This window comes from Sorex araneus, chromosome 3, assembly GCF_027595985.1.
Source record: "Sorex araneus isolate mSorAra2 chromosome 3, mSorAra2.pri, whole genome shotgun sequence".
Taxonomy (NCBI): Eukaryota; Metazoa; Chordata; class Mammalia; order Eulipotyphla; family Soricidae; genus Sorex; species Sorex araneus.
This window is the reverse complement of record NC_073304.1, coordinates 34,793,997-34,814,007: the sequence shown is the minus strand read 5'-3', so window position 1 is coordinate 34,814,007 and position 20,011 is coordinate 34,793,997. Positions and strand designations below refer to the sequence as shown.

The 20,011-nt window shown below is 36.5% G+C and overlaps 1 protein-coding gene across 4 annotated transcripts in view; it reads left to right on the top strand.

Annotated features, from left to right (window-relative positions):
• FUT8 (fucosyltransferase 8) overlaps positions 1-20,011 on the top strand; it is a 280,643-nt gene that overhangs the window by 32,768 nt on the left and 227,864 nt on the right. For all 4 annotated transcript variants that reach the window (XM_055132354.1, XM_055132353.1, XM_004612349.2 and 1 more), the window contains exon 2: positions 14,786-14,875. The gene's annotated coding sequence lies outside the window, so the exon portion shown is untranslated. The remainder of the gene's footprint in view (positions 1-14,785; positions 14,876-20,011) is intronic.

Sequence of the window (20,011 nt, the reverse complement as noted above, 5' to 3'; positions counted from 1 at the left end):
GGGGACCGCATGGGATGCTGGGAATTGAACCCGGGTCGGCTGCGTGCAAGGAAAACGCCCTACCCGCTGTGCAATTGCTCCAGCCCCCAATGAAGGAGTTGTTTTAATTTTTAATGCATAAGATAAAAATATTCTAAATATGATAATGTGTAGGTACAAAAAAATTTAGATAATTCAAAGTTTGGAAATAGATCCAGCAAACACACTTAGACTCACTGCAATCAAGCTACTGAAACCTAAAAAAAACAAATCTTGAAGCACCCAAATCTTAAAGCACATGATATATTATAAAAGGACATATAAAGGATGAGGTGAACTAGAGGTGATGTAGGGACAGTGGTGGAGGGTCTTGGGCACCTGGATGGCAGTGAGATACATATACATCAAAGCCCTAAATGTTAACAGTATTGTTACACATGTGATCTAAACTATGGTTCTTTCTTTAAACTTTTTTTTCTGTGTTGTTATGTACTTAAGAGAAATTTGCATTTATTTGTATGGTTTTGTTTTTTCTTGTTAAGTGTATAAAATGATGTATCGCAAAATTTAAACGATTCTCTAATACTTACATAAATCTTGTTTCTCTCTCCCCTCCTTCCTATTCCATTTTCTGTTTCCATTCAATATGTCTGCATCAAAAATCATCCCCATCTAGTCTTTTATTCCTGAAATGCTGAGAGTGTGGGGATGAGGAGGCAGAACCCAATCAATCAGGAAATCTGGTTATGGTGGGGGACATAAATCCTGATCATTGTTTGCTTATTTCACAGACCTATAGAGCTTTCTTATTTTCTCAGTTATAAAAGAATGTAAGTCTATAGACAAGATATGCTATGCCCTAAATCTTGCAATAAATTGATATTCAGAACTGATACTAGACTCTAAGTCTTTTTATTTTCTATTTCAGAATTCTTTTTTTCTGTGCTAGAATGCTCTTGAAAATCACAATACAAATCTTGGATTCTTTATATTCTATTTAAAATGTAACTAAGGCAATATATACTGGCATTTTAATTTAGTTTTATGTTGGTGCCCTTTTAAGCAATACATGGATGGTGCAAGGACCATTCTAGGTGACACTTGGGTCTGACTCTGTGGGTCTGAAGGTTCAGTGCTCTAGTCTGTGATGTGGTAAAGAAGTGCTGATAAACATGGCAGTGCTATGGCATAATGTGCTGGGGATTGAATTCAGGACTTTCCCTTTCCCCTGACCCCAATGCTTGGATGTAAAAAATGACACATTGATTTCAAAAACACAAGTGATTTACTTAATTTCAAAGACATAATGTTAGATCATCAGATTCTAGCTTGTTGATTTTTAGTGTATTTACTTGAGGGAAAAGCTAGCTAGGTTTGAGGGGGAAAAAGAAAAGTCAGTTGTTGTCAACTGTAGATCAGGAATTCATTCTGAAATTAAAAATTGTTAAATAGATATTTGACTTTTGTGCTAAGTGCTGGGATAATATAGTTATGAAAGCTTCTACCATGAATAAAGTAAACTCTAGAACCTGTGGAATATGGGAACTAGTAAAGGAGACTATAGATTCACCACGAAACTCATATTTTTTGTGAGTATCATGTTTATATGATTCCCCTGGATGAGACTTAGAATGATCATGATGAAGTAAATCTGATCATACATCTGTGCTTTATTTATCTGTTACTCTCAAATACTAAGTTTGATCTTTGCTATATCTTTGTAAGATGAGTAGAAGCAACATTGGTAAATAGAAAATGTTAAATACTAAATTGTTAAGCCAATATACTAATAACTGCTAAGATATTAAAAAGATAATGGACAGGGAGATCGTGATGGGGTTGGGGTGCTTGCTTTATGCATGGAAGACCCTAGCTTGATCCTTGGAGCCGTATACGGTCCCCTGTGCACCAGCAGGAGTGGTCCCTGAACACATGAATAAGCTGTGACCACAGCTAGGTGTGGCCTCTGTGCCAAAAGATGAATAAACAGACTGCCCTCATAGTCTGCATACAGCCTTTTAATTAATTAACAAATTTATTTATTGAGTAATCATGAGAAACACAGTTGCAAAGCTGTAAATTATGAGGTTTCAATCATACAATGTTCTAACACTCTTCCCTTCATTAGTGTACATTTCCCACCACAGTGACCCCAGTTTCCTTCTCACCATCCCAGTGTATATAATATAGTCTTATGGGAACAGAATTGGGGGAGCAATTTTAATGTAAAGGCAAGTTGAAAAGATTCAGAAATTTAATCAGTTTTCCTTTTGAGAATTTAAAAGGAACGATGATGTAACTTATGGAAATTTTAGTGTTTTGCCTTCTGACTTCCTGACTGGTTGAAAGGATAATAACCATAAAAGGATCTTGACTGTAGTAGATAATTTATAGTTTTCTTTCTTAATTTTTCTGAAAGCTTTCTGAACAAATATATGAATTAAATAGGGATGACAAGTTAAAGTTCTGTTTTAAATGAATTTTGGCATACAACGCTGGCTTGAAGTGAAAAGGGAATCAGTTTTGTAGTTTAAACAATTTCTATATTAGGACATGTTTATCTATGCCATATAAATAAAAAAATTACTGGCCTCTATAGATAAAGTTATTTGAGGTTTGAGTTTATGTTGACAGTGTAAAGTATAAGACAAACTCATAAAGAGAGGAGGGTAGTTTGGACTTCTCTTTGTTACCACTTTAGTTCCCACTTTAGTTCCTACTTTAGTTCCTTATTTTGTTCAAAGTAGGGTTACTTTTCAGGATTATATAGGAAGCATTTTCTTACTAATAGAGACTAGCTTCAGGGTCATAATAATAAATTTTTTTTGAAGTAGTGGTCCTAACAGTTTTTTTTAAATTATCTTAGTTTTTATTAAATTTCAAATACTTCCCCCCTCCCTTTAATATTACCTAATTTACTGATTTCTCTTTCCTCCAAAGAATGTTAGGAAAAGCAATTTTAAATACTACATTTAATGTTAATAATACAGGTGAAGGAGAAAGAAGGAGATAGAGTGCATACAATTTGCTTATATTCAGAAATCCTTCTTCTTTCTCTTAAAGTTCTGTGTTGAAGAAATACTGATTTTCTATCTTTTTTTCTTTTTAAAGTTAAGCCAACAGCAGTTCCCTAAATTATAATATAGACTGAAAAAAATTTGACAGTAATATTACTTATATTAAAAAGCTTCCGCTTGGTTATCCCCAATCCTACTCTATCTCACTTTTTTTTTTCCTTTTTGGGTCACACTCGGTGATGCACAGGGGTTACTCCTGGCTCTGCACTCAGGAATTACCCCTGGCTGTGCTCAGGGGACCATATGGGATGCTGGGAATAGAACCCGAGTATGCTGCATGCAAGGCAAACGCCCTGCCCGCTGTGCTATTGCTCCAGCACCTACCCTATCTCACTTTAACCTGGCAATCTTATATATACAGTATTACTTTCATGTTTGGTGTTCTTCCATGGCAACTTTTGGGATACCTTGATCTTAACTTCATGGATTATATAAAATTCTGTAGAATCTGAATTATCTTGACTAATTAAATATGTTACAGCCTTCATTATCTATGTGTAAATAATTAAAAAAATTTTAATTGGCGCATACCAGTGGTACTCATGGGATCATGTATTTTGGTTAATCAAACTCAGACCTCCCATATGCAAAGCATGTACTCATTACTTTGAACCCATCTTCCTGACTCAGTCTATTTTTATTCTGAACAGATAGTATCTTTTTTTTTTTTTAAATGATCAGCTTCAGGGATTTTGGTTTAATTCAAAGTGCTAGAGTGCTTTTATTTATTTGTTTATTTATTCATTCATTTATTCATTGAGGAGGTGCTCTCAAGCAGTTTTCAGGACTCACTGGCAATACTTGGCTGATTGGGACAGATAATTCTGTTTGTGGACATGGTTAGTGGTGCAGTTTAGGCCCAGAGGTATTGGGCATCACAAGAATAACCCTGGCTGTGCTTGGGGTCCACTAGGGTTACACGAACCTTATTTACCAGTGTTTAGGGTCTATAAGGAATATTCCTTATAGACAGCTTGCCTTGGGAACAGGTACTGGGGTGGAAGAATTAAACTGAAGTCCTTGCACATACAAATCATGAGCCCCTGATAACTGAGCTATCTTCTTTTTTTAAACCTGCGTGAATAACAGTGATGCTTTATAGTCATGTGAAGGAATGTGTTGTTTTTCTTGTTGATTCTTGAAATTTTGTATTCTTACAGATGTTTTTATTTATTTATTAGTGAATCACCGTGAGACAAAGTTACAGACTTAAAGGTTTCATGCTTGCGTTTCAGTCATACAATGATCGAGTACCCATCCCTCCACCAGTACCCCTTTTCCACCACCAATGGTCCCACAGTTTTTATTTTTAATGGTTTTCTATATTATCTGACTTAAAATTTTTTTATTCTTTGCTACTCCTGTCTTTGTTGCTGTTGACATGACTGCTCACAGGCCTGACTCTGGTACCTACACCTTTTTATATGTCGTTTATATATCAGGTTGCATTGCTCCTGTACTTGGCTGTTATTCACCAAGGTTTGTACTGCATTATTTTTGCTCACATCTGTGCTTGCCAGGGGCAACTGACTGTTGCACTTGCACATCATTTTTAGTTGTGATCACCATAGGTCATAATCCTTTCTGTGATCTTTATATATTTGACTGGTATGAATAGAAATTGCTTGTGGCTCTAGGGATTTCAGATAGAGCTACAAGACTTAAACAGGAAAACTTCCAGTATTACTTTGGTGTATGTGGGATGCTGAGGATTTGAACTCATGACCCATTGCTTGCAGAGATGGTGTGCTAAACTACTATATTATTCCTCTTGACTCTCAGCATGCACCACTAGATCTGGTGGCAGTGAAGGGAATCTAAGGTCCACTCGTAGTGATGCTCTGTGGCCTGGGCATGAGGTGTCCAGAATTGAACTCAGGGCCTTGCTTCTTATTTGTCTCCTTAACTTTTCTTTAAATTCTTCACATTTTCCTGAAATGATTTTAAGTTACTTGGAAAGTTTTGATCCTTTAAGGTATTGCTTTTAAATCTCTGCTTATTATAGAACCTTTTTGAGTACTCTTACTGATGTGCTTTGAATTATGAGTTTTTCTGTTTTGCTAATTACCTGGATACAGATATTAAGTTGAGGATTGAGGTTGTTTCTTCAAGGTTTGTTTTTAAGCTCCACTGGGATCATTGTAGAATAGTTCTTATTCTAAGATTAATATAGCACTGCTGAAGTCTCTATTACTTGAATTCTAAAAGATCTTTCTGCTCACATTATATAGAATTTAGGTGTTTCCAGCTTCGTGTGAACTTTGGATTGTTTATGTTTTTAGCTCCCTGAAAAATTTATTTTGTCCTGGCTTCACAATATTTCATCTTAAGTGTGTGCAGACAAGTATTAAGTCAAAGGATCCGTGAATTTTAAAAACAAAGTTTTTTTTTTTTTTGCAGATTTGATAGTTGCTGCTTCAGAAGAGTGTGTGTGTGTGTGTGTGTGTGTGTGTGTGTGTGTGTGTGTGTTGGTGGGGTGGGGGGGTTAGCATGGGGACACTGATGGTGAAGTGGAAAAGATGCACCTCCATACTACAAAGGAACCATGCATAGTAAAGCAGCACATAATCCCACCATGGGTAGTGGGTGAAGTGGGTGAAGATTGTAATCCTGAAGACTCAATTAGTAATATCCAACTACATAATCTCTCTGAAAAGTACTTCATAGTAGAAATTCTTAGGATATTCAGTAAGCTCAAAGAAACAAAAGGACAGCCAATAAAATAGAAGAGGATATGAGAATACTACAAATAGAAATGACAGCTGAGAAACTTGGTAGGCAATATGAAAAACTCAAAGACCTCATAAGCAGAGTTAACTAAGTATTTGAGGACAGAATTAGAGGTTTAAAAACCTCTAGACAATAGTAGAAAATGGGGGAAAAAGCCTCAAAATAAATGAACAGTAACAAGAGAATTCGGATAAATTCAAGAGGCACAGTGGAAGAACCATTGGGATGCCAGAGGGTTAGGGAGGCAACCCTGAAGAAGAAGCAATAAAGACATTATTGCTGAGAAGTTCCCAGAGCTGGAGAATATGTGCATCCAGATCCAGGAAGCCTGATGGGCACCAGCTAAAAGAGATCCATGTAAAAATATTTCAAGGCATATCCTAATCAAAATGATGAAAACCATAGAGTACTGAAAAACAGCAAGATCAAAGGAAGAAATTGCATACAAAGGAGTGCTCTTAAGATTTACAGCAGATTTATGAAATGAAACCATCTGAGCCTGAAAAAAAGTGGTGTGATAAAGAAAAAAGTCAATGAAATATGAGCCCCTCACCCAGAATACTTTACCCATCCAGACTTTCATTCAGATTTGAAGGAACATTGCACAACTTCCTGAATAAACAACAGCTCAGGAACTTCATAGGCTCGAAACAGTCTTTACAAGAGTACTAAAGGGGCTACTTTAAGATGAGAAATCCCATGAGCACACCAAACTTCTACAGAAAGATGGCACAATACAATAATCTTTCTCAATTCAACAAGCTAAATGCACCAGTTAAGAGACATAGAGGGGCAGGATGGAATAGAAAATCGAGCTCAATGATTTGCTGCCTGCAGGAAAGACATTTGCATAGTCAGAGAAAACAGACTCAGAGTCAAAGGTTGGAAGACTTTTCTTATTTAGCTCCCTCAAAAAGTGTGAGTGACCATACTAGTAATCAAATTACATAAATTTCAAGCTCACAAAGCTTATAAGAGAAGCAGGAGTCATGATCAAGGGACATGTACATCAGGAAAAACTTACACTCCTAAACATTTATACTTAACGAGAGAACAGCAAAATACTTAAAACAACTGTTAATAGACTTAAAGAAAGACATTGAGAGAGCAACATAGTAGTAATTGGAGACTTCAGACTTCTGTCACTTCTCAATAGATAACTTGGCTAAAGCTTAGTAAGGAAATACTTGGTTTGAAGCAGGAAATGGAAGAGAGGAGTTTACTATACCTACCTACCTACCTACCTACCTACCTACCTACCTACCTACCTATCTACCTATCTATTTGCTGTCACTTTTCATCCCCCCAAATCCAAATACACATTCTTTTCCAAAGGACATGGGACATTGTCTGAGATAGACCTTATGTTGGAACACAGAATGTGTCTTCACAAAGTCAAGAGGATGAAAATCATACCAACTATCTTCTTAGGCATAATGCACTGAAAATAGAAGTCAATCACAAATAGAAACAGCGAAATAAGCACCTGGAAATTAAACAGCTTGTTACTAAACAAGTGTTTCAGAGAAGAAATCAGAGGAAATTGAAGGATTCCTGTAAGCAAATGAGAATGAGGACACAAACAGCCAGAACTTGTGGGATACAGCAAAAGAGGTATTAAGAGGAAAGTTCATAGCTATGCAAGCATTCATAAAAGGAAGGAAGAAAGGGCCCACGTAAACTGGAAAATAGCTTCAACAAAAGGAGCGCAGAACAGGCAGGAAGAATGAAATAATAAAAGAGCAGAAGTTAATGAACTGGAATAAAAAAAAATCTGAAAGGTCAATGAAACCGAGAGCTGGTTCTTTTAAGAAATAAGCAAGATTTATAAACCACTGGAGGGAGGGAGGGAGGGGAGGAGAGAGAGAAATAATAAAGGGAAATGGGGAACATTCCAACTGATACTATAGAAAGTTAAAGGACCGTCAAGGATAACTTTGAGACTCTCCATGTCACAAAATGAGAGAACCAAGAGGAAATGGACAAATTCTTGGAATGTTGTAACCAACCACCCAAGGTTGAACCAAGAAGATATGGAGCATTTGAACAAACCTACACTTTTGAAGAAATGGAAATGGTATTCAAAAGTCTATCCAGAAACAAAGCTTAGTTACAGATGGATTCACTAGTGAGTTCTTCCAAACCTTTAAAGAAGATCTGCTGCCAATCCTTTTCAGTCTTTTTTTCAGGTACTTGAGAAGAAGAAAAACACTTCCAAACAGTTCCTATGAAGCAGCCATCACTATATTACCCCAAACAGACAGATACCACATAAAAAAAAGAGAATGACAGATTAATATCCAGAGGAACACAGATGCAGAGTTTCTCAACAAAATACTAGCAAATCAAATCCAGTAATTCTTCAAAAAAGATCATACACCAGTGTTTTAAAATATGCAAGTCAATCAGTGTATAATATATCAGTAAAAGAAAAAAAAACTCATATCAGTAGATGCAGAGAAAGCATTTGACAAGATCCAGTGAACATTCATAATAAACACTCTCAGCAAAGTGGGAATTGAAGGAACATTCGTCACCATAGCAAACATATTTAATGGGCCAAAACTAAAAGCCTTTCTTCTAAGATTAGGCACAAGACAAGGTTGCCTACTCTTGCCACTTCTCTTTAACATAGTACTGGAAGTACTTGCCAGAACAATTAGGCAAGGGAAAGAGATTAAGGGTACACAGATAGGAAAGGAAGAAGTCAAGCTCTCATTAATTACAGATGACATGATATTGTATTTAGAAAATCTTAAAGACTTCAAAACTCCCAGAAATGGATTTGTAAAGTGGCAGACTAAAAAATTAATATACAGATGTCTGCAGCACTCTTATATGCAAAAAAAATTAGAGGAGGGAAATATTAAAAAGAAAAAATCCCATTTTTATTTGTGCCTTGGAAAATCAAGTACCTCAAAATCAGCTTAACTAAAAAGATGAAAGATGTATACAAAGAAAACTACAGCATGTTGCTTGAATAAAAGAGGACATGAAACAGACATAGAAAGATTGCACTCATATGTGGAATATAAAGTAGCTGAAAGGTACAAGCTTACAATGTTGTGATTCCTGGCAGACATTTCACTAGACTTAGTTACTAAAATACAGAAATCCAAAACTATGCTGCTACTAGTGCGGCCTCCGGACCTCATATCTCTTCATTCTCAGCAATGGAAAACAAATTACCAAATGCTTTCTTTTCAGCAGATCGACTTTAAGGGGGGAGAAACTCCAAATCAATAATAGTGAATTTTTTTTATTGAAATATTGAATGTAATCAAAGTAAAGTGAAAGTAAAGTGAAATTTACCAGTTACACATGTGGGGTGGGGGACTGGGGAGGTGGGGGGAAGGGGGGAGGTATATTATGATTCTTGGTGGTGAATATGTGCACTGGTGAAGGGACGGGTGTTTGAGCATTGTATAACTGAGACTTAAACCTGAAAGCTTTGTAACTTTCCACATGGTGAACTAATAAAATAAAATAAAAAAAAGAGGACATGAAGAAATGGAAACACATTCCCTGCTCTTGGATTGGGAGGATTAATATAATTAAAATGGCATTACTCCTCAAACATAATACAGATTCAGTGTAGTCCCTATAAGGATATGCATGATATTTTCCAAAGAAGTGTATCAAACACTTCTGAATTTCGTCTGGAGCCATATACTCCCCCACCTTCCCAGATAGCTAAAGCCATTATTGGGAAGAAGATGGGAGGTATCCTTTACCCAGCATCAAACAATTCTACAAAGTGATAGTAATTAAATTAGCATGGTACTGGAATAAAGGCATCTCAGATCATTATAGAAAAACAGTTTTATGTCCTGAGACACACTCAGGTGATAAGTTAATCTTTAATAATGGAGTGAAAAATATGAAGTGAAGTGAAAAAAAAAACCCTCTTTAACAAATGGCGTGAAAACTGGTTAGCTACATGCAAACAAGTTTACTTAGACCTCTTTCTAATGCCGTGCACAAATGTCAAATCAAAATGGATTAAAGACTTATATGAAACTTGACTCCATAAAGTATATGGAAAAACAGGCAGAATTCTCCATGACATTGAAGCTAAAGGCATCTTTAAGGATGAAACATCACTGACCAAGCAAGTGGAAGAAGAAAACATGAATGAGGCTACATTATATTAAGAAGTTTCTGTACCTGGAAGGAAACGATGGCCAGAATACAAAGACAACCCACGCAATAGGAGAAATTATTTGCCACTGACTCATTTAATAAGGTATCAATATAAAGTATATGACACTAGTAGAACTTTACAAGAAAAAATATCCAATTCCATAAAAAAAAGAAAAAAACCAGAAACTTTGTCAAAGTGGCCAAAAGACACATGAAAAAAAAAATCATCTATATCACTAATCATGTGGAAGATGAAAATAACAATGAGGTATTGTCTCATTCCACAGAGACTAACACACATCAAAAAGAACAAGAACAACCAGTGCTGGCATGCATGCTGGAAGAAAGGGGCAGTCCCACTCATTCACTGATGGGAATGTTGATTGATCCAACCTTTCTGAAAAACAATGTGGACATTTCTTAAAAAAACCAGGAATTGGTCCAAGAGCCCCAAAATCAAAATGGAGAAAAAACATTTGCTCCTCTATGACCCTTTTAGAACTATATCCAATAGCTACAATAGGGAAACAATCTAGTTGTTCAAGAACAGCTGAGATGACTGGATAAAGGAACAGTGGTACATATAAACAGTCGACTATTACGTGGCCATAGGAAAAGATGGAATCATGCAATTTGCTGCTACATGGAGGAACTTGCTGAGTTTATGACGAGTGAAGTTAGAGGAAGAGAGGCCAATATAGAATGATCTCTCTCATATGTGGAACATAAAGAAACATAGTGATAGAAACAAAGATGTGAGAGTTGGTATTCAGTCAGAAATTGAGTTTATTAACAATTCAATAAATTGTTACTTAGGGTGGGAGCCAGGAGGAATGGGCTGGGAATAGGACACGAAGGGGCAGTGACTGTGATGGAGGGAAGTGTTTACTCGGAGGAGGAGGTGGTGTTGAAGGTTATGTATGAAATGCTATCAGCAGCAGTACTGTAAACCACAGTGCAAAAACTTATAGGGAGAAAAAGTCACATTGACAGAGGCAGACTGGTAGGTGGGCAGCAACCAGTGGGTTGCTGGGATTGGGTAGTGGGTAGGTGGGATTGATGGAGGGAAGTGGACACTGGTGAAGGGATCTGTGTTAAAATATTGTATACCTGAAAGAAAATCATGAATAACTTTGTAATTTCACGGTGACTAATGGCACATAGGGCGTTTGCCTTGCACGCAGCTGACCCGAGTTCGATTCCTCCATTTCTCTCGGAGAGCCCAGAAAGCTACCGAGTATTCCTCCCACATGGCAGAGTCTGGCAGGCTATCTGTGGTGTATTCGATATGCCAAAACAGTAACGACAAGTCTCAAAATGGAGACATTACTGGTGCCCGCTCGAGCAAATCAATGAACAACAGGATAACAGTGCTACAGTGCTTTTTAAATAAAGGAGAAATAGATATGCTTAAAAACAAACACACCCAGCCAAAAAACCAAATGTAAACCCTGAGCTTAAAAAAAAGCATTGACTGTGGATGACAGCACAGGTTGGTAGACTAATGACCCAACATACATTTTCCAGGCTGTTGGAGAGTAAATTAGTGTGGTCCAAACTAAACTGGGAGATCATGCTTTTTTTAAACAACCTTACTTGATGGCTTCTGGCCAGAGCAAGGGAGTGTCATGTAAAGTGGTGTGTGTGTGTGTGTGTGCGTGTGTGTGTGTGAGAGAGAGAGAGAGAGAGAGAGAGAGAGAGAGAGAGAGAGAGAGAGAGAGAGAGAGAGAGAGAGAGAGAGAGAGAGAGAGAGAGAGAAAACAAGGGACTTGAGGAAGAAGGAAAAAAGCAGCGCCCCTCAACGAAGGTGGGGAAGACACAGGAAAAGCCCTAAATTCCTTACGAAAGGCCACTTTCAGAGGGGAGCAGAGAACTACAATTTATGCTTTTGCCAAGGGTGATAGTGAAATGTAGGGAAAGGCTTGAAAGAGGCCATCATTTAAAAACTTAAATAAAGAACCTGCCGTGTGGGCAGGCTACTCTTGGTAGCTTGCTGGGCTCTCTGAGAGGAAAAACTGCATTGTGTCTTCCAGGAGCTTTGTTTTATAGTCTCTGGATCTTGGCTGTTGATGAGATTACATGGCACTGGGGGCAGTTTGTGGGTGACTGCCAAGCTTCTGGAAAGCTGGGGATCTGGGTGGAGGAGGCTCAATCCTGATCTGAGCAGGGTTGGAGATCTCAGCCATGGGTCTCACATACTTGGGTTCCTCTGTTGGTTCCCTCATGGGTGAGACTTGTCTGAGTGTGTGGAGAGTGGCCTTGAGTATGGCTATGACTGGGTTCTGAAGGGTTTCGGCTGCTGTGGCTTTGCTTGGAGCGGGGAGGGAAACTCAATCTGCCTCCCGCTACGAGGGGGCCCCAGTGAAGACATCCTGGCATGGTGGCAGGAGATTCTGTCCCCCCGCCATTAAAATTGTTAAATTGATACTGATTTGTGTTACAGATCTTACAAAGGAGGATGCTTCTGAGTATTTAGGTCCATCTTCTATTTTAAGACTGTATACTTGGTTTTTGTGAACTCTTCTCGGAGGCCCAGTTGTCATCCCATGTCAACAAAAATGACCATCTTTTGTTGTCATGTTTTCATTATCTTTTAGACTCCAGGAAACTGTGCCATCTCCTACTCTTTTGCTTTTTTTTGAGTTCTTCCAACAGTTGATAATTTTGATATTCCCAAGCATGTGGTGGCTGCCATCTTGCAGTGCTGTTGTTTGAAGACTGGCCCTTTCTTCTCAAATGGAATTCTCCAGAGATGTTTGGAATTTTTCAACTGCCTCCTCATGATACATTTTCCTGTAATTCTTGCTATTTAACACCTTTCTGGACACAACCAGTCTGTGATTTTTCAAGGATATACCTTATGGTATTGTGCTTTGAATCTTCCTAAATGCAGTGGTCTCTAGAACAAGTCTTTGGTAGAAATTCAAAGTGATCTTAGGTTTTATCTAGTTATTTCTTTTTAGGGAATGCATATCTGCGCTAATTGGCATCTAAAAATTATTGTGTCATGTATTTCATCTAGTTGTGGAATTTATTGTCTGAGAACAAACCTGATTTCAACTATCCCATAATGACTAGAAACACAAATTTCGTTCTGCTGGATTATTATATGAAGTTGGTATTTTCGGGTGACACTACACATAAGGAATCAGCCCTGGCAGATTTTATAATTTATGACTATTTAGGAGTGCACGGGGTCTGGAAGTAATTGACATGGTAGTGGGTTTGTGTTCTTTTCAATTAGATCTATCAGATGAGATAATATAAATAGAAGACTGAACAAATATGATTATTTTTGGTGTAGAGTAATTTATTTAATGTTCTTACAGGCCACAGGATAGATGTTTACCCTTATAATTTGAAATGAAATAGTTGGTTTACTTTTGGAATGGAGGAATTGAAGTTGGTGACCATGCTTTATTTCTAATCACCTAAAGTTGTTGTTATTATGCTTTGATGTCATTGAAGAAAGATTGCTTCTAACAGTGAATACTAATAGCATTTGAAAATAATCACATGTAATAATAAAATAACTCACTGAAACATTTCCATAAATGTATCTGTGTATTATTCTTAGGTGTTTGTACTCAGTGACTTGCATGTAAATAATCAGGGACAAGGACTGAGACCTGCAAGTAGGGAAAGGGACGAACATGATAACCTTTCAATATCTGTATTGCAAACCATAATGCCCCAAAGGAAAGACAGAGTGAGAGAGAAGATATGTGCCTGCCAGAGAGGCAGGCTGGGGTGAGGGTAGAGATGGTGGGAGTGAAACGGGGCATTTATGGTGGAAATGGACACTGTTGGAGCATTGTATAATTGAAACCCAGTCACTAATAACTTTGAAACTATATACCTCATGGTAATTCAATAAAAAAATTAGAGAAAAAGATCTTAGTCTGTCTTGTTACTTTATGTGTCAAACATAGTTATATATGTATAGGAATGATAGTGACAAAAGAAGTAGGAGATATGTTCTCTAATCAGAAAACTGTATGTGATGGTACATCTGTAAGCCAGCCAGTATTCTAAGAAAGATTGCTGGAGTGCAGAACTATAATACTTTCCATTCAGAGAAGTTATGGTGGGTTGAATTTTAGAAAGTTGAGAGATAAGCATTAATAAATAAAGAGGATAAGGGATACAAATCCCTGTTATGGAAAATAGGAATGGAATGTTTCAGGCTGACAAGAATGAGCAAAATTGTTCTTTAGAAAGCAAATTAAATGGCATGAAAGTGAATTTGTGTTGAAAAGAGATTATTTGTTTTATTGTTAAATTTTTTTAGAACTAATCAGAATGAAGGAGATTTTGAACATTAGTTTAAAAAGACAATTATGATTGCCCTAAATGTTAAAATAGCAAAAACATTCTGTGTTCACAAAGTAAGTTTTTGTGTGTTTCTACTTGTTTTACAATGCATTATGAAGCAAATTAAAATGTTGGGTTTCACTGCTGCTAAGTGTGATTTGCAAAATGAAGAAACATTTCCTTTTTTTTGATTTTTGTTTTACTTTTTTTTGCTATACCTGGCAGTGCTTAGGAACCACTCTGGGTTTTGTGCTCAGGCACCACTCTTGGCAGTGCTTGGGAGACCATATGCTGTAAGGTGTTTGAGCCAGGATTCTGGCTGCAGCTGCATGCTAGGCAAATACCTAAACCTTTGTACTATCTCTCTAACCTCTACAAAACCATTTCTTACTGATACTTGAAAAGCACTGCTTACAGAAGTGAATATACAAAAGCATTGCATGTTGTAATTAGGAAAAGGAAAAATTAAAAGCAATCAAAAAGGATAATGTTAACTGAAATTTGAGTAGGGCTGAATTACATGTGTTTTTCTTTTATTCTAGGTTATTGCTTTCACTACGAGGACAGCAATGACATTTTTCATTCAAGACAAAGTGCTCTATTGCCTTTCTTGATTAACTGAACAAACTCAGGTCAGTATGTTTTGTGGTCAGCACTTCTCTATTTCAATTGTATATAATGTTTTGAGAAATTAATAATTTTCTGTCTAAAACTACATATGTGTATTCTAGTGAAGTAGAAAGAATAAGACCATCTGTACTCTATTGCACTTAGTTAACAAATGTTTTCTGATTACTTATTAAGTGCATTCTGCAGTGCATAAAATGAAAAATATTTTACTTATTTAACAACTTTATAATAGAACAGATTGTGCAGTATATGGAGCATTGTACTTAATTTTTTAAAAAAATAATCTGGCCCTGAGGCTCAGAATGAGTACCCAAAAGTCACACACAGTGTTGCTGGTGAGGAGTACACAGGGACATGTGGCAATGATAGGGGTCACCATGCTTTACCCTGCTTGTTGTGGTTGGGGTGGCACATATAGAACTTGGAATTGAAATTAGTGCTTTACCCTTCACCTAGTTCATCAGCCATGATTCATTGTTCTTTTGGTATCATTGAATGACTTAAAGTTTGAACAATTATTCTTAAAATTTTTTGACATTTTTTAGCTGACTTTGAAAAGTTTCTTGTTCAGATTTGGCATATGTTAAAATTACTTGTTTTCAGTATTGCTTATGAGGTTTGACATTCATCATCATAATCTCATAAATCGATCATGTTATGTACTTATCATCCTTTCCTGCCATCTCAGTTCCTAATCTTTTTTTTTTTTGCCCCTATAGTTTACTTTTTCTGCTATTTTAATGGAATCGTTAGTATGTAGTTTGTAAAATCTGACTTCGTCCTAGCATAATGCATTTGGAATCACCCAGGTTGTGTGTGCCAATAGCAGGGTTTGTTGTTGTTTTTGAGTAGTGTTCTGTTGCATGGATGCTTATCCGTTCACCAGTTGATGAACTCTTAGGAAGTTTATAGGTTTTGGTGATTATTATAGTCATACATTTCTTTAAAGTTTTTTAAAATTGTAATTATATATATTTGTGTTGCTCAGTGATATTTAAAATCACTTACATTATTTGTGTAGTTATTAACATCATTCATCACTGTAACTTTTCTTTTTGTAAAATTGAAACACAATACCTTTTAAACAGTGACTCTCCATTCTTCTGGAACTTGTCAAGCACCTTTATATTTTACTGTATCTATGATTTTAGCTACTCTAAGTAGTTCTTATGAGTGAACTCTTAAGATATTTGTCTTTTTCTGACTGTCTTACTTTTCTTAGCATGATATCCTCAAGGCTCATTTATACTACAAAAGTTTGTGAAATATTTGAATAATTGAGTCACTGTGGGATATAAAGTTACAAAGTTGTTGATGATTAAGTTTCAGTAGTACTGCTGAGTACCTATCTCTTCTCTAGTATTCACTTCCCTCCACCATATGTTGCTGATCCCCAGACTGCCTCTAGGGCAGAATTCTTTTCTATTTTCCTTTTAGGCATTGTGGTTTGCAATACTGTTACTGAAAGGATATGCTTGGTATCCTTCAGTGATCACTTCCCACTATCATTGTCATAGTGATTCTTTCTCTGACTTAACCTCCCTCCTCTTGCTGTGGCAAATTTTTTATTTAGGAATAGTCCTCTTGGCTTTCATTTCTGTTGACTTTGGGTATGATTTTCCTACCATTTTTCTTTTTATCTGTCAAATGAATGTGATCCTTCTACGTCTGTCTCTCTTCTTCTGATTTATTTCACTCAGCATGATACTCTCCATGTTTACATGTATCAACAAATTTAATTTTTTTCTAATGGCTACATAGTATTCTATCTTATTTATGTAGCATAGCTTCTTTGTCCACTTGCCTGTTCTTGGGTTTCCAGATTTTGGAGAAGTTTGTTTTTTCAAAGCTGAATTTCATTGTGTATAAATGCTGTACTTGTCTGTTCACCATTTGGTAGACTTGTTTGCCTCGTGAATGATGCTTTATGAACACAGCCATCAACTTTTCTCTTTGAGAAATACAAATGGCCAAAAGGTACATTAAAAATTTCTCTGCATCACTAATTATCTGGGAGATGAAAACCAAAACAGCAATGAGATATCATCTTACTTCACAGAGACCAGCACACATCAAAAAGAACAGGAACAACCAGTGTTGGTTTGGATTCAGGGTAAAGGGGACTCTCATTCATTGTTGGTGGGAATGCCAACTGATCCAGCCTTTTTGGAAAACAATATGGACCTTCCTCAAAAAAATAGAAATTGAGGGATTGGAGCGATAGCACAGTGGGTAGGGCATTTGCCTTGCACGTGGCCAACCCAGGTTTGATTCCCAACATCCCATATGGTCCCCTGAGCACCGCCTACCTGCTGTGCTGTCACTCCAGCCCCCTATTTTTATTTTTATTTTTTTAATATTCATTAGAATTTATTCATAGTAGTTAAAAACTGGCAGTAGCCCAGGTATCTATCACAGCAAAATGACAAATAGTTATAAATGCATGCAGTAGAATACTACAACTCAGTTAAAAGAAACAAACGTGATTGCTTGGATAAATAACTTGGATAAATCTGAGAAAATTTTTGCTTTTTTTCCCTCATATTTGGTCCATACCCAGTGTTGCTAAGGGCTTATTTGTAACTCTGCACTCAGGAATTACTCCTTTCACCATATGGGATGTCATGGATCTAATCCCAGTGGTCATATGCAAGGCAAGCACCTTACCTGCTCTACTATATCACTCCAGCCCCACTAAGTCTTATATGATTAACTTTATATTAAGGTCCTAGGAGAGGACAAAGTAGTCTGTGGGGAAAAAAATCAACAGTGGTTACCTCTAAGGATATAATTGTCACCAAGATATCAGTGGAAAAAAGGGCTATAAGGGAACTTTCCAGAACATTGAAATATTCTATATCTTGATAGGGATTGGGTTATCCCATCATATAGTCCTGAAACAAAATATTTGCTTACGGTTTTGCTTCTGTAATACTGTTAGATTCATGATGTAATCCATTTAGATGCCCAGTATAGTGTTCCCTTTTATTTATTTATTTTTTTTGTCTTTTTGGGTCACTCCTGGCTCTGCACTCAGGAACTACTCCTGGCTGTGCATGGGTTGCCAGGGATTGAACCCAGGTTGCCGAGTACAAGGCAAATGCCCTACCCGCTGTATTATTGCTCAGGCCCCTAGTGTTCCTTCTTTTGAAGAATTTCTTTTAACATCTCTTATAAGGTGGGTCTAGCAACCTTTTGTTCCCTCAACTTTTATCAGAGAAAGACTTTATTTCTTTCCCACATTTTCTCCATTTCTCTTCACAGAGACTTTCTTTTTCATTTTATTTGCCCCTTTTCCTTCTCTTCATTTTTTTTATGACTGCATTCCACAGACATGCCTGACTGTGTGTTTGAACATTTCTTGGTTATGACAAGATAACATTTCTTGGTTATCTGATAGACTGAAAGAGTCTATTAGATTGCTGTGCTTGCACATTCAGCTACTATGCTTACCAATGGGTGAACCTTCTAGGGAGTCACTGTGTTTTTCACACACATACTTGCCGGGGGGTTAAACTTCATGTCTACGGGGGGTAAACTCCCATGTCCTTTATAAGCCTGATACTCACTAAAGGTCACATCTTTTATTTGTGCTCCTTCCAGGTACCTGACTATAGTGTATCTAGAAATTAATTGCTGATGATCAAAGACAGTAGAGTGTGGCAGGATCACACTTCACACAGGAGGCAGCTCCTGTGATTGAGGTTGGAATCTTATGCTAACAAGGCATTCTATTCCCTTCAGCTACCCAGAGCCTCTCTTTTATATTTTTAAAGCATACTTTTGTTGGTTATAGTATTCTAGATTGGTGTCTTTTCCTTTTAGCACTTTATTCTTTACTCCTTAATATAGTTGCTTTTAAAATTTTTATTTTTATGGTTTCCAAAGATATTTGATGTCATTTTTTACTTTGCTCTTCAGTAGGTAATATTGTCTTTTTTTTCTTTTGATTTTTAAACATTTTTGTTGGTGGTGGTGACCTGGCAATGCTCAATAGTCACAGTGTTGGTGATTGAACCAGGAATTTCCACATACAAGACCTGTACTCTTATATTTTATGTAGCTTTAATATCACTTGTGTAGGTATTTTAGTATTTGCTCTACCTCTAATATATTCTGAGCTTTTTTGGATCTAGCTTGTTATGTCACTAAAATATCCTGTTTCTGTTACAATAACGTTTTGTTGATATGCAAGATTTACTTTTGATATATTTTTTAGAGTTCCCACGTTTCTCCTTATATTACCTATCTGTTCTGCTATAGTCCTTAACACAGTTCCTTGAACTATTATTTTTTAAATACGGTTCACAGCAAACAATGCCCATATGACCTGAGGTCTTAACCAGTGATACTTTTCCCATTGGTGTCTGTCCGAGAGCTGTGGTATTTTGACCTGAGCTTATTTTATTTTATTTACTTATTTTTTTTTTGTGGCTCCAAAGATGAAACTGAGGGTCTCAGTGCTCTGCCTAAGCCACATTTTTAGACCCAGAGCAATTTTTAAAAATCTTTATAATTTTAAAGATACCCAAATGAATGGGAGAAAATATTTGCACTCAGATATAAAGAATTGATATTCAAGATATATTAAGATGTATCAAGATATATCTAAGATACCCAAATGAATGGGAGAAAATATTTGCACTCAGATATAAAGGATTGATATTCAAGATATATTAAGATATATTAGGATATATCTAAGATACCCAAATGAATGGGAGAAAATATTTGCACTCAGATATAAAGGATTGATATTCAAGATATATTAAGATATATCAAGATATATCTAAGATACCCAAATGAATGGGAGGAAATATTTGCACTCAGATATAAAGGGTTGATATTCAAGATATATAAAGTACTCACGAAGCTTAACATAAACAAAAAACCTGAAGATTTCTGTCAAAAAAATGGAGATAGGCAATAAACAGACACATCTCTGAAGACATAAATTTCATTAAATTAATTTTTTAAAATAGTACAAGAAAATCTGCAATGCTCTATTATCAGTTTTTTACATATAAATAGGAAATGAAAATAGAATGTTATACTCACTAAAATCATATGTGGTACCTTTGTAGTATAGCTTTGACTGGGACTGGGTAGTAAAGCATACAATGTATTCCATGGTGGGTCCC